Source organism: Dermacentor andersoni, chromosome 6 (genome assembly GCF_023375885.2).
Source record: "Dermacentor andersoni chromosome 6, qqDerAnde1_hic_scaffold, whole genome shotgun sequence".
Lineage (NCBI taxonomy): Eukaryota > Metazoa > Arthropoda > Arachnida > Ixodida > Ixodidae > Dermacentor > Dermacentor andersoni.
Genome location: NC_092819.1, coordinates 178,240,949 through 178,254,118, shown reverse-complemented (window position 1 = coordinate 178,254,118; position 13,170 = coordinate 178,240,949). Strand labels below are relative to the sequence as shown.

The following is a 13,170-nucleotide window of genomic DNA, read 5'->3' as shown; positions in this document are numbered from 1 at the left end:
ACATAAAAGAAATTATAGTTCTTTTAAGTGGTTTTAATGTTGTTTAACTTTTCGCAACATGAAAACGATAATAAAGATCCGCAGCGCCACACAATTTTGCGAGACACGCCTGAACCACTTAACGGCCTTTCAAAAGTGCCGTGTAGCAGCACGACAACTCCTTTGAGTCGGTAGAGTTGTGGCATTTCGAAGGCCGTTGATTGAAAAACCTTCGAAATGTGCCCATGTGACACAGGTATTGCCGTCCACCAGATAGTAACCCCTCATTTTGCGATTTCTTATGCCTTTCTTTAGAACAAATAAAAAAAGATATGGCCGCTGCACCTATCTGCCTTTATAGAGACTTTAATCATCCCAGCATCAATTGGCCACTACTTTCAGTACCCAACAAAACACCCTATAGTGAACCCAAACAGTTTCTTGAATTAACTCGACTTTAACCTCCACCAAACAATAACATGCCCAACTACGGGCGACAACACCCTGGATCTCTTGTTAACATCTAGCCCGGAAAACATAAAAAATGTGAGTTTGTTCCCTGGCTTTAGCGACCACAGCGTACTTCATATCAGCATTTCATTGCCAATAAAAAAAAGCCCCCATGCAAAAATTAATCACTGATTACAAGAAAGCTAACTTCAATGCATTTAACCACGAACTTGCACTTTTCTACGAAGATTTTCGAGTCATACTCTGCTCGCTCGGTCAACAACAATTGGGAATTATATAAAAACACTATGCTAAACTTTAAAAAGATATATATCCCTACCATCCTTATATATACCAACAAAAATAACCAGTGGGTTACGCAACACCTAAAACGTCTACTTAATAAGAAAAAACTCTATTATCGGACAGCAAAGTTAACTAATAACCGCAGAGCTTGGGACAGGTACGAACTAAGTGTCAATAAGATTGAGGAATTGAAAGCTTCCAAAAACAAATTTTTTTCAACTGACCTCTTATCAATCCCTCAGTCTAACCCTCAAATTCTTTTAGATTATCTCCCCGCCTAAACGCCAAACTCAGCTCCAGCTATCAAACGACGAGAATGTACTAACTGAAACTGAAAAATGTGCTACAGCCCTTAACAACTTCTTCACATCAGTATTTTCCCCTGCTATAAACTTCAGTTCTAACAAATTACCATACCACTCGCTGACCACAATGCCCGATATCCAGATTAACGCTGATGGAATAGCTGGGCTAATACAGGCTCTAAAATTATCCTCCTCGGCTGGTTGTGATCAAATCAGCAGCAAATTACTTAAAAACACCAGTTCCCTGTCAAGCGCAATACTAAGCTTACTTTTCCATGAATCAATCAGTACAGCAGAAGTTCCCCACGATTAGAAAAAAGCTCAGGTCATCCCCGTCCATAAATCTGGTGATCGAACAAAAGCATGTAACTATGGTCCAATTTCTCCAACCAGTATCCCGTCTAAACTGCTGGAACATACCATAGCAACCAATCTAATGAACTACCTTGAATCAATTAACTTCTATTCATACCAGGATGGTTTTAGAAAACTATTATCCTGGGAAACTCAGCTCTCTGAATTCACCGATGAAATCTTGCAACACATGGATGATCACCTACAAATTGACACCATCTTCTTAAACATTTTGAAGGCCTTCGACCGCGTCCCCCACAATCACCTACTTGCCAAATTTTCTACTCTTGGAATCCCCCCATCACTGATTACTTGGATCGAACATTTCTTAAAAGGTCGCGTACAATACACATCCGCTAACTCTCGCGACTCACACCTTTCTGATGTTACATCCGGTGTCCCCCAGGGAGCAGGCTTATCCCCCGTTATTTTTAATCTATATCAATGACCTGCCATGTAACACAAAAACCAGAATTCGACTTTTTGCTGGTGACTGCGTCATATACAACGCCATCCATAAACCTGGTGATTCCACTGACCTACAAAAGGACAGACGCTATCGTGTCATAAAGTGAGAAATGGTTCATGCCTCTTAACCTTAATAAGTGCCAATGTATGCCCTTTTCCCATAAGCGCAGCATCACAAATTACGCGTACCACATAAGCTCAACTAAAATACCATGAACAGACTGCTATTAGTATCTACGTGTTCACTTTACATCGTCATTATCATGGGTTACTCACATTGAAACAATATGCGCAAACGCCTCGTGCACACTTGGTTTTTTACGTCGCAATCTGAAGCTGCATCGACCGCTATTAAAAAACTTGCATATCAGACATACGTTCGGCCGAAACTGGAATACGCATCATCTCACAAGCAGCCCTCACAAGCATATCTCATCTACGAATTGGAAACCATTCAGAATCGTGCTACACGCTTTATCATGTCAAACTACTGAAGTAAAACCAGCATAACTGAACTAAAACGCACACTCGATCTTCCCAGTCTTCAATCACGTCGTATCATCTCGCGTCTCTGCATGCTTCACTCTTTCTACTATCACCCAATAGCCAGAAACCCTCCACTACAACCCCCGCCTAGAATCTCTCCCCGCCTCAACCACAGCTGTCCAATCGCGCACATTCAGTGCCGCATGTCTTCGATGAAGGATTCTTTTTTTCCAAATTCAACAGCGCTGTGGAACACTCTTTCCGACTGTATTGTTTCTACTGCTGACCACACGACTTTCCATGAGAAACTAACAATCCACCTCACCTAGACTGTTTTGTTTAAAATGTGTTTGCTACTTGACCCCTCTTAAGTAATTGTTAGTGATTCATTCTCATGCATTGTATGTATTTAGTAGTATTTATGTAGTATGTATTTTGTTGTATATAGTAGTCTTTTTTTCTTTTTTTTTTTTACACAGTGATTTTGATGATAGTGCCGCTTGCTCGGTTCCTTCCCGAGCGTTGTGTCCTTTTCCATTCTGCGTCTATCTTTTCTTCCTCTTTTTCCCTCTCTTGCGTGATGAGTTCCTCACACTTTCTTCGCCCCCGCCTTATGTAATGCCTCCGGGCCTTTAAGGCTTCAATAAATGAAATTAAATGAAATCCCTAGGCCAGGGTAATTTGCCGTCCCACCTTCGTTCAACCGGAGCGTTCAAAGGCGTCAATGAACCCGCGTTGAGGGTGAGGGTCATATACTCACTCCCGCACCTTTGTTTACTGAACACACCGAAAAGTGGGGACATTCGCAGATAATGATTGTTACACTCAAGTCAAACTGGTCCTGGGATGATGCAACAATTAGCTGGAGCACCTGTCAAACGACGGTGGCGGTTGCCGGAGTCTGCGAGAAAATGCCGTAGAACACCCTTTTCTAGGAGTTACTTGCTCCCATCGTCAGTGACAGCGACAGTGAACCAACCAGCAACACTCAATCAGGCAAACATGTCTCACCTGCTGTCACCGCAGGTCTGTCCAAGGGGATGCATGTTAGCTTCACGAAGCGATTCATCAGAGTGGTGTAGGAGAGGCTACAAGGTCACTACCCCCACTGGCCAATTGTAACATGGTGTATATCATTTCTGTCTTAAAGACAGAATTCAATGGCACTCAAGCAGACAAAAAAACTGCATTGTAGATCTTTGCCCATATTGGGAATGCATTTTTTTGGACCTAGTGTTCATGCCCACAATACTTAAAAAGAAATCAGAGAGCATAACTGCGAGTTGGCCTAGTTCGAACAGATTCATTTTTAGAAAAACTTTTTGTGCACAAAACAAACGGGGACAAAGAAAAGAGCAACACAAGGACAAGCGCTTTTTTTTTCTTCTAACAAGTGGTTTTATTTTCGAAGAACCACCTGCTTAAATACCCACTGATCTGCACGATCCAGTCAACCAAACATGCTAATAGCACATATAACAACAGTCAAGATAAAAACAGCAAAGCGCATAAAACAAGCACTTAAGATGAAAATGCGTTAAAGATATGATAGAAGCAAATTCTCTTTAACAATGAAACAGAGGGATGATTGATGCATTTTTCCTGTAGTTTTGCAATCCAGTGAGCTTCCACAATTTCTCTCGTATGTAAGCGCTCCTCCTTGTGTTGCTCCTTTTCTTTGTCCCTGTTTGTTTTGCGCACAAAAAGTTTTTCTAAAAATCAGAGAGGTTCGAGTTTTTGGCTGCTGCTTGGAGTTGCATGACCCATTCACTGCAGTCACTTCTGTGCCACTAGTTTGCAGGCACAGCCAGTTGAGTGTGTTGGACAGTTCACAGATGCTTGTCTACGTTTTGTGCAGTAGGAAGTCCAGTGGTCCAGTGGCTCGCCCATATTGGAGGACATAGGTGGCCTATGCCAGACTTGAGCTGATGGACAGCCTGTGATGACACATGCCGGTACCCACTTGACAAAAGTTCTTTTCCATTCAGCAGTGAAGATGAATGGCACCCTCAGTCACCCTGTAGCTTCTGGTTAGAGCTGTTTCAGCAGCACTGACTTGTGGATAGAACATCCAAAGATGTCTTAAATATGCTTTCCATGAACATTTCCCCTGGTCCTCTGCCTGTGACCTCATATGGTGTGGTTTTGTACTGAAATAAGAACCTTTAAATCTGGGTCAGGAAGGATCCTGTTTCTGATTGTGTTCTTGACAGTCTATACCATCATTTGAAGCTGGATGACAGTGCAGTACGAGCATGCGATGTATTAACTTTCATGAAAGGAATTCCAAGTATTGCTCACTTGCAAAGGCACATCTATTATTGAAGATGGTGAGATCCGACAGTTCATGCTGAGCAAATGCTATTCAAAACGCTAAGATAAAAGCATCCCCTGACGTTGATGCCACTGGACAAACTTGAAACCCTTTTGAATAGGCGTTAACAATAACAAGGAATATATGTCCCATGAACAGGCCCCTAAAATCAACATCAAGCTTTGACCTCTGCGGTAACGGCCAGGGCGTACACTGAATGCGTTGAGGTGCACCTTCGTTCCGCTCGAACCCTCGTCAATTGGACTAGCTTCCACTTTTTGTTCGGGCCTCCTTCCAAATGTTCTTTGGAAAATAAACATGATTTGATCTGATTTCATGTATGCTGGTAAGCTTCACAGGTAGTACAACTCTCTACGATCTAAGCGATGTAACCATTATTTGCCAGCTACCAGACGTGACATTTAGTAATTGTCTTGCTTTTCTCAAAGCCAGGATGTCCAACATCAAGTAGAGTCAGGACTTTGGCTAGCAGAGGATTCGGGAACCCCACAGCAAGCAACCTACACGAAGAGTGAGCTCACTCTTGCTGTGAATGCATTTATTTCTGGTCCCACTTGAAGTCCCTCCATGTTGGCCAGAGACGCCATGAAGTCAAGCATTTATTCGGACAGCAACAGGAACATAACAGACAGCAACGATTCAGTAGCTTCGCCTTATAAAGGGAGCATGGGTGCAGCCGAGGCATGCGATTGGCTAGCGATACAATAGCACATGTGAACAGTGACCGCGTGTATCAGATACGCTGCGCACAGCGACAAGAGACAATACGCATGATAAACGTTGCACAGATACAACACTTCCCCTCCAACAAGATCAGAATTTGTCATACGTCAGACGATCCGGCTTCCGCTTATCACGAGCGCTGCGCCTGGGTAGCACAGGTGAACTGGCATCATTCTGTTCTGACGTTGATGCACTTTGGGCTCCACGTGAGAGTGGGCAACCATCACTCCGATCCAACACGGGCCAGTTTGAGGCGGGTGCAAGGAAACTTTCACTTTCAAGCAGTTCACTTGCATGTGGCAAAGGTACATCATTTTCTTTCACAACACTACCAGGCTTTACACAACAATGTCGCAAATGGTCCGCGTGCACAAACCGCGTCTGTCCATCCACAACCACAAGGTATGTCATTGCCGATTTCACATCCACAATCTTGCCTGGACGCCATTTCACCTGTTCCCCATGTACTGAAAGCACAAACACTCTATCCCCAACAGAAAATACTCTGAGTGAACTCCTCTTGTTTGCAATGCGTACATTCCTCTCAGATTTGGTATTTATTGCATCCTGCAGACCTGGTTTCAATAACAACAGCCTTTTGCACAACTTCCTCCTCACGAAGAGTTCAGCTGGTTTTTGGCCAGTGAATGTATGCGGCGTTGTTCTATAAGCAAACAGAAAATTATCGATTCTGTGCTGCAGTGACCTAGAACTTTTATTCCTCTGGTCTTCCAGCAATTGCTTCAACAGCGAGCAACAGAAGCAACATTAACATCATATCTACTAGCAACTTTTTTAAGCCTGTGCGACACTGAATGAATATACGGAATAGCCACTACTCTTTTTTTGCTATTACTGCTATCTGTAATCACGTCCGTCCCTCTCGAAACCGACTTCTTTAGGCGCTCAGCCACAGTGGCCACCACTACACTAGGATAACCTGCTTGTTGCTAGTAGATATGATGTTAATGTTGCTTTCACTGCTCCCAATAAGCTAGGTAAGATATGCGCTGCCGAACAGAATAAAAATGAGCGGGTAAAAGGCAAAAAACGAACAGATATTTGTCCAGTGAAGCACAATAAGAACAACTGTTATACTGACTGTCGTATGGGTGTGGTTTATAAAATTCCCCTTAGCTGTGGCCAGTTCTACGTAGGGCAAACGGGACGGTGTATCAATCAGAGGCTAATGGAACATAAAAGGTCGATAACCGGTGGATCGCCTTCTAATCTCTCGCTACATTGCCGAGATTGTAACTGCACGCCAGAGTTAGATGAATGCGCGATATTGTACAGGCATAAGAATGAAGATACGCGTCTTATGGTAGAGGCATGGCATATCTATAATGGTGGAAGTGCGTGCGTGAGTCAGCCTTCGATTACTTTGCATAAGGAAGAGATTAAGTGCCTTAACAGTTATCTCTCACGTAGGCCGGCACGTGTACCCGATTGACACGTGGTGTTACCATTCCTGAGCATGCGCAGATTAGTTTTGTGTCTTCTTTCTTTTTCGCCTCAGTGCTCCCTTCAGTTGAAAGTCGGCGTTCGTGTTGTCCACTTCTCTACTCTTGTGTCCTGTCTGCACACCTCACTTCTATTTTGCATAATGAATCCTCACCAACTAGCTCAGCTTTCTGTCGTTCGAAGAAAGGCTGATAATGAGCGTCCACAGCACGCGGCCATCCATGCCATACCATTTCACGAACAGCACTGAGAACTGGATCTTTCAGTTTCACGCTCGATATCTTTTGCAGTTATGGGGAGTTTATTGACAGGAGAAAAATAAAAGATTTCTTCTGCCTCGTCACCGGATTCCGGCAGTGGAAGGCGTGATAATCCATCTGCATTGGCTATCTTTGTTCCTGGTCTGTGCAAAATACGAAAGCTGCAGTTTGCAAGAAAAATTCCCCAGCAGTGCACACGAGCTGCAGCTACTGCATTTGTGTGGTGCTTTGCCTCAAATATGACTGTGAGCGACTGGCGACCAGTGATTATACTGAAAGTACGTTCGTACAGATATTTATGAAATTTCTTCACTCCAAAAACAACTGCAAGAGCTTCTTCTTCCACTTGCGCGTAGTTACGCTCAGCAGGTGTCATCATCCGCAATGAAAACGCGATCGGTCACTCTATGCCCTCAATCACGTGCGACAGCACTGCGCCTAAGCCGTAAGCAGAAGCGCCACATGTCAGCTGTATTTCCTTTGTTACATCATACAGTTCCAAGACCGTGTCTTCACTGATCAAATTCTTACAGCGACTGAAACATGCGTCCCACTGGCTCGACCATTTCCATGTGCTGCCCTTGCGCAACAGTTGGTGGAGAGGTTCTAGCACATTTGCTAGGTCAGGCAAAAATTTGGCATAGTAGTTTACTAGGTCCAAAAATGCCTTTAGCTGAGTCACATTACTTGGTTTTGGCGCGTCTCGAATCGCCTTTACTTTTTCCGCTGCTGGGTGTACGCCATGATTGTCTAGCTCATGCCCCAAGTAACAAACATTTTCTTCGGAAAATTTGCATTGCCCTGCATTTACACGAATGCCGTGCTTACTGAGCGCTTGTAGCACTTGCTGGGAACAGTGATAGCACTCTGTCAGGTTTTGACCTGCTATTAACACATCGTCCAGGTAACAGGCTGTCCCAGGGATGTTTCGTAAGACCTGGTCCATCACGGCCTGAAACATTGCGGGTGCGCTTGCCACTCTGTACGGCAATCGCCGGAACCTGAAAAGTCCCATGTGTGTATTCACCGTGAGCAGTTGCTGTGCCTCCTCATACAGCTCAAGCTGTAGGTAAGCCTTCGACAAATCCAGTAAGGCAAACACGGTCCCTCTAACCAGTGACACGAATATGTCCTCTGGCAGAGGCAGTGGATAGTGGTTAAGTTCAATATCTCAATTGAACGTGACTCTGTAATCCCCACATATCCTAATTTCCTTTCCTGTTTTCTTTGGCATGATAACTAGCGGTGTAGCCCAATCACTATGCCCGACTCTGTACACCACACCAGCTTTCTCAAGGTCACGCAATTCATTCTCCACTTGTTCGCGCAAAGCATATGGTACTGGTCTCGCCTTACAAAAAGTTGGATGCACATCAGTTTTCATTCGGATACTACCAGTGAAACCTTTGATAAAACCATAGCCTGGCTCAAACACATCACCGTACAACTGTTTCAACTTCTTTTCAGCTTTCGCTGCTACCATCTGCCTGCCCTCCTGTACGTTATCCATGTCACGTTGCAACTGCTGAACAGCACTCTGCAGGTCAACTTTTACTGTAGTCATCCAATCGCGACCTAAAAGCGTCGGCATGCGGGCTTCATTTTCTTGCTTTGCAACTATCAGAGGCAGATTGCAGCTTCAGTTCTGATAAGATACATTGACATCTGCTATGCCTTTCACTTTGAGTGCAGTGCCATTATACACTCCTAGACGCACGTCGTCTGTGGAACATGGGTAGTTTGGAAAATTTTCATCAGTCTCTATCAGACATTATGGTCACAGCTGCTCCCATGTCTAGTTCCATTGGAATCTCCTTGCCGTTTACTTTTACTTTAAGCACAATAGGCGGAGAGCTATGAACTTGGTTAGTCGTACTAACAGTAAGCAAGTCTGTTGACGGCAAGGTCTCCTCAACTTTGCGCACAACCTTTGTTTTGCACATTTTTGCTACATGCCCTGGCTTCGAGCATTTGAAGCAGGTACTTTTGAGAAAAGGACAACTCACTGGCGCGTGCAGTCCACAGCATCTATGACAGGCGCAAACAATGCCTTTCCCACGTTGCTTCCTTGGACCGTTTTGGGGGGCACGCTGCTCGTTGCTAGCGGTCTTCGTCGCGTGTCGCCTGCCTTGTGTGGTGGGCTCCCGATGCCAGTAAACGTCGGCAGGACTGGTGGTTGACCCCTGCGGTAGCATTTCTCGGGCGTCTTTCTGGGCCTGTTTCCAAGGCGGTGGCAATTTTGCATACTCGCTCCCAGGTGACTTTGTCATCTGACAGGGTAAGAAGACGGCATCGAATCGAATCCGTCCCGATTCCAGCAATGAGTCGATCCCAGAGTGCTTCTTCCAAAAAGCTTCCAAACGAGCATGTCGCAGCCAGTTTTTTCAGCTCGGCGATGAACTGTCTTAGGCTTTCGTCCGGCTCTTGCTTTCGCTGGTAAAAGTGATACCGTTCGGTAACCACTGACCGTTTTGGAACATAGTGCTTTCGGGGAGCTTCTGTAGCTTCTTCGTACTTGACTTCTGTTGGTTTCTTCGGCAGCAGCAGGCTAAACAGAGTCACATAAGCCTTTTCACCCAGGATTGTTAAGAAGACTTGCAACTTCTTACTTGCATCTATTTCATTGGTGGTTCCATACAGGCCGAACCTTTCCAGGTAGACTTCGATATTTCCAGAGTCTGGGCAGAACTCGGCCAAAGATCCCAGGGTGGTGGTCATCACTGATGTCCTCGCTTGCCGTGGCGTCATTGCCATTTCCTCAGGCTTGGTCATTGCCTCTGCCCGAACGATCCCATCCTCGTCGCCATGTTGGCCAGAGACGCCGTGAAGTCAAGCATTTATTCGGACAGCAACACGAACATAACAGACAGCAACGATTCAGTGGCTTCACCTTATAAAGGGAGCGTGGGTGCAGCCGAGGCATGCGATTGGCTAGCAATACAATAGCACATGTGAACAGTGACCGCGTGCATCAGATACACGGCACACAGTGACAAGAGACGGGCTTGATAAACGTTGCACAGATACAACACTCCCCTTGCAGGACTGCTAGAACTACATGACTTGAGTGAATAATTTTTTTTGTAGCCTGTTCCACAACAGCTGGTGACAACAGTCCAGGATACGATTAAGCACTAAAGCTTCCCCACCTGCTAGCAGGTTTTGCTGGCAGTAGTAATCTACTGAGGGCATTAGCAGTATAGGTGAGGCTTGTACATAAGCTTGTAAGTAGAACCATCTGACTGGCAATGCTTGCACTGGAAAGAGCTTGTCAGCACTCTGCAATCCCAGTAGTGGTTTATGAACCATATAAACAGGGAAAGAAATGCCATACAGGTACTGTCGGACTTTTTCAACAGTAAATGAGAAGGCTCACACTTCTTTGTCTATTTGGCTATATGAAAGCCTGCCTGGAATGCGCTGACACATACACTAGACATGTGGCTGCAAGGCGCACCCTCTAGTGAGCTCACGTGTTCACGAAATCTATCAAAAATTCAATGGCCTGTTTGGCCGGCCACCTGTAATGTTGCAAATATGCTACCGCCTCAAAATTCTTTCCAGAGGACTGACTGTTCAGCTAGTTGGCCTATCATTCTGACTGGAAAACATAGCACAAGAAAATTTGGACATGCATACAGGAAGCTGACAGTGGAGGCCAAATGCTACGGTCAACTGTTTATTTCCATCATCTGCTTCTATGTTTTCAATGCCAGCCCAGTGATGCCAATACCGGAGATCATTGAGGGGTGCCCTTTTCCCAATTGTCGGTCACAGTTTGCGGAAGCATTGCTTATGGGGTCACGTCAAGTATTTTATAGCACGTCATGCAAAAGGCAAGGTGCAGTCAAGGAGCTGCAGCAGCGCCCAGGTAAAGTTGTCCATCCTCTAGTTTCTTCCTTTGAAGCTGGGAGGTGGCAGGTTAAGACACCTTGTGGTGTACAGTGTAAGCCAACTAACAGTGAGACTGTGATTGTGTGCCGCTGTAATTTGCGTCCGTGTGGAGTGCATAATTTGCTTCACGGCGAAGTAGGCCTGGACTGTTTGACACAGGATCGCTTTGACTCCGGCTGCAGAGTCGAATCTCTGCAGAAGAACATGCATGGCATTCGGGCAGGAGAGACTTGGGTTGGGAATAAGGGCTTAGTGCCGCACAAATGACAGCGTCTCTGTGGAGAAAAATGCGTTTAAATACACTGCTTATTGCTCGACCTGCAAGGTCTAGAGCAACAAAATAATTTGGCCCGCTGGTTTTCCCAAGCTCCGCCAGTGACACACAGGCGAAGTTTGTATGCGAACGGATCAAGCTGTTGTGGTGGTTCGTCACCCATTTTTTTTTTTTTCGTCCACTTGGTGGCAAGTGGTAGCAAAGCACTGTCCGCCACAGGTGGCATCTGTGGTGTAGGTTGGTTTCTCTAGCTACAACAGGCATAAAATGACTGGGTGCAGCAACAGTGGACCACGGTCTTATTGGGGAGCAAATGGGCAGACATTCAAGAAAATTATTTTCACGGACACACCAATGGGTTGGTAGCGAAAAACTTTTAGCGTTGTACAAAAAGTACAAGGAGGTATGCTCAAGATGACCCTGAAGGGGCCGCCCCTAACAAACACTAGGTGGAGTCCCGAGTACGGGACCCCAGTGGCGGTAGCAACCGCCAGAGAGCACTCACCTAGGGCCTTTTGGGCCCATAGGCCTGAGCAGCCAAGCAGAGCAGCCTCCCGGGTAGGGTTGGGTAATGGGGGGGAAGCAGGGTTGGATGGGCAAGCCGACACCATGTGGTAGAGGTCCGAGGACTTCTCCGCACAGTGCGGGCAAGCTCTGGTAAAGGCCGGATCGAAATATTTGACAGCCACCGGGCACAGCATAGTGTTGGTAAAGAGGGGAAGCAGGAGGCGTCCCGCCTCCTTTTAGAGGCCTCTACGTGGGTGGGGATATAGTTTGTGGCCGGATTTATAATAGGCTGTAATTTTTGTAAATGAGTAGATTGGGTTGGGGTTGTAGTCCTGATCGGCGGGGTCAGAGAAGAAAGGAGCCCGGTGAGAAAGCGCGTGGGCGGCAGCATCCACTGCCTCATTTCCCTCTAATCCCATGTGAGCAGGAGCCCAAACGACGTATTGGAGGTGCGGATCCCCGGTTTGGAAGCTAGATTGAAGGATACCATAGGCCAGGAATGGAATCTGACCGTGTTTGTAGTTCCGACAGGCCCCTCACAAGTCGGTAATGATAGTTTGAGAGCGAGAATCAGATGCAGCCAACGCAATGGTGACTCCCTCCGCATATGTTATGTCACTAGCGTGAAAGCTAAGGCCGTTAACTGTTTTCCCTTCATGGACCACCATGGCCATAAACCATCCCTTATGGTGTGGTCCGGAGGCATCCACGTAGAAAGCACCTGGTTTGGAGTCATAATGGCGAGCCAGGCCCTCCACCCGAGCCAGGCGTCTGCCATCATGGTATGTGTGTGTCATGTTCTGGGGAAGAGGGTGCACGTGCAAGGCATAGCGCCATTCTTGTGGCGTACGTACATGCTCTTCCGTTTGAGAGGCTGGAGGTGTGAACAGGCAAGGAGGATGCGACCCGATAGTGTCTGAGGAAGACGTGTAATTTGGTTGGTAAGATGAGCTTCCTTGAGCTCCCAAAATGTATTCACCATCCCCAGGCCCAGAAGGCGCTGGTTAGAGGTGCTGACCAGGAGATCGAGGGCCGGTTAACTATCTTTCGGAGGATGACCTCAAGGGCGTTCTCCTCATGCTTGCGGAATGGAGTCTAATACAAGATTTGACTAGTCACAAATGCATTGGCCAGCTACAAGGCATCTTTGCATGCGAGACCCCCCAGCTTGTTGGAAACCCGGCGGACCATGCAGCCCACCTGGTCCCCCCACCTTCCACAGCTTCCCTAGTGTTGTGTCGGACCGGCGGTGTTGGTTGATGAAAAGTCTGAGGGCTCTAATCTCAGGTTGTTCAGGGATTGGACCATACTGTAGAGAGAGAGCAATTTTGGACGTGCATTTTGGTCACAGCTGCAGGCCGTTCC

At 46.2% G+C, this 13,170-nt stretch overlaps 1 protein-coding gene and 1 pseudogene across 1 annotated transcript in view; both read right to left on the bottom strand.

Annotated features, from left to right (window-relative positions):
• Window positions 1-13,170, bottom strand: part of LOC126523919 (uncharacterized) — a 359,924-nt gene that overhangs the window by 345,956 nt on the left and 798 nt on the right. The gene's annotated exons all lie outside the window — the stretch shown is intronic.
• On the bottom strand, window positions 5,270-12,449 carry LOC129382811 (uncharacterized; annotated as a pseudogene).